Source organism: Dama dama, chromosome 27 (assembly GCF_033118175.1).
Source record: "Dama dama isolate Ldn47 chromosome 27, ASM3311817v1, whole genome shotgun sequence".
NCBI classification, from domain to species: Eukaryota; Metazoa; Chordata; class Mammalia; order Artiodactyla; family Cervidae; genus Dama; species Dama dama.
In genome coordinates this window covers 37,618,812-37,620,932 of record NC_083707.1, presented here as the reverse complement: position 1 = coordinate 37,620,932, position 2,121 = coordinate 37,618,812, and the positions used below count along the sequence as shown (strand labels likewise).

Here is a 2,121-nt window from a genome sequence, read left to right as displayed (position 1 = left end):
AGATTCAATAGATCAGGCAACTATTAATAAATGAAATATGTGATTCTGAATTGCATCTTAGAACAGGAGAAAAAGTCCTAAATAAAGGACATTATTGGGACAACTGGAAAAATTTGAGTAAGTTCTGTAGATCAGGTAATAACATATCAATATTAATTTCCTGATTTTGAAATTGCCTTGTGGTTATATAAGAGCTTGTCATTGGTTTTAGGAAATATGCACTGAAACATTAGAGGTAAAGGAGTATCATGTCTGCAACTTACAAGAGAGTCAAGATAGAGAGCTAGCTAAATAAATAAATAAGTAAATAGGGAGGGCAGGGGGAGAGAATGATAAATAAATGTAGTAAAATATTAGTTATGGTATTTGTGTGAATGGGATTATTTGTATGTATGCATCTTACAACTTTTAAAAAGTCAAATTATTTCAAAATTAAAAAAGAAAATAATTTTCTGCCAGTTAAATCGACTGTGTTCTGTTCCCCACGGGGGCCTGGTGTGCAACGGTGGCAGACAGCAGCCTTCTCGGTAGTGTATGCCACCTGTTGCCTGTACAGGTTGTCCTGAGGGACCTTGTCCAGTGGACAGTCACGACTGGCATGCTGGGCCCAGTCTAGGCTCCAGACAGGTATGTGTGTTGCCTTTGGAAAGACCCAGGGTGACGTGGCCAGGGTCCATGCCAGCCAGGTCATAATGTCCATCCACACCAACCTGCAGAGCAAGAAGCGTGTGACTGAGGCCCTCCGCAGGGCCAAGTTCAAGTTCCCTGGCCACCAGAAGATCCAGTCTCCAAGAAGTGGGGATTTACTAAGGTTCATGTGGATGAATTTGAAAATGTGTCAGAAAAGCGGCTTATCCTGGATGGCTATAGGGTCAAATAATCACTAATCGTGGCCCCTGGACAAATGGTGGGCCTTTACTCATGAGACCCTTGGTACTGTTCCTGCCTTACTCAAGCCCACTAATAAATCCTAGTTTCCTGTCCAAACAAAAAAAAAAAAAAAAAAAAAAAAAAGGAAGAAAGAAAGAAAAGAAAAAATACTCCTATAGAGGAAAGGCTTAAAATAGTAACATCAAAAGCAAAGTAAAATAACAAAGATCAAAACAATTGAGGAAAGACTGACTTTATCAAACACAGGATCAAATATAAGATATATAATAATAAATAGACAACCAATGTCACTGAGTGGAACTGGAAACTATGACCAGCCAACTGTTCTGCGACAAAAAGTCGAAACTGGAGGAAGTTACACAAAGGTAGATTTTGGCCCAATATGAGATAGAACTTTATGGCAAGCAGTGATGCTCAGTCATTAAATGCTTCAAAGGAATGAACCATTTGGAAGCAGTCCTATCATCACACTAACCAGATGAGGGCCAGGTAACCATCTACAGAAATGTGATGGGAGGGGTTCCTCATTGACCTGTATATCTAAAGCCTTTTCTGACTCCAGGATTCTTGGAACTTGTAACTGGAACAATATCTATTGTACTGTAATCATGTTAGTTCTGGAGAGAAGTGTGTCCCTAAGAATTCAGAAGAGAGCATGTAGAGTGAGGTAAAAAGTGTTAAGTGAAAACTGAAAGTACAGGCATCATTTCTGTCTCCTGAGCACGTTCCAAATTGTGCTGAGGTAATCATTTTGGTTAAACTTAGTGCAATTTTATTGTCATTCCTAGAGTTTCTATTAAATAGTGTCACGTTATGGATATTTAACTAGTGGTGACTTTCTCTTTTAAAAAAAGCAGTGCACCTCAAATTTTAATGTACATATGAACAACTTAGTGGCCTTTTAAAAATGCACACTTGAATTCAGATTTTGGCTTAGTAGTCAAAAGTATAAAACTTCTAGAAAAAACATAGGTGTAAATCACAGTGGTATTGGCAAAGATTTCCTGGGCTTGGCAAAGATTCCTTAAATCTTACTACATGATATGCAGAAAGTAGTTTATATAAAGCAATAAATCTGGCCTCATCAAAATTTAAAACTTTTGTTCGGGTTTCCCTGGTGGCTCAGTGCTGAAGAATCTGCCTGCCAATGTAGGAGACACAGGTTTGATTTCTGGTCTGGGAATATCCCACATGCTGCAGAGCCACTAAGCCTGTGTGCCACAGCTATTG

General features: G+C 38.8%; 1 non-coding gene across 1 annotated transcript; it reads left to right on the top strand.

The window, feature by feature from the left end:
• Positions 1-449: 449 nt before the first annotated feature.
• LOC133047869 (small nucleolar RNA SNORA70) lies at positions 450-582 on the top strand. The gene has a single exon (XR_009690876.1). It is a non-coding gene; the product is annotated as a small nucleolar RNA SNORA70 (small nucleolar RNA).
• The last annotated feature ends 1,539 nt before the right edge of the window (positions 583-2,121 follow it).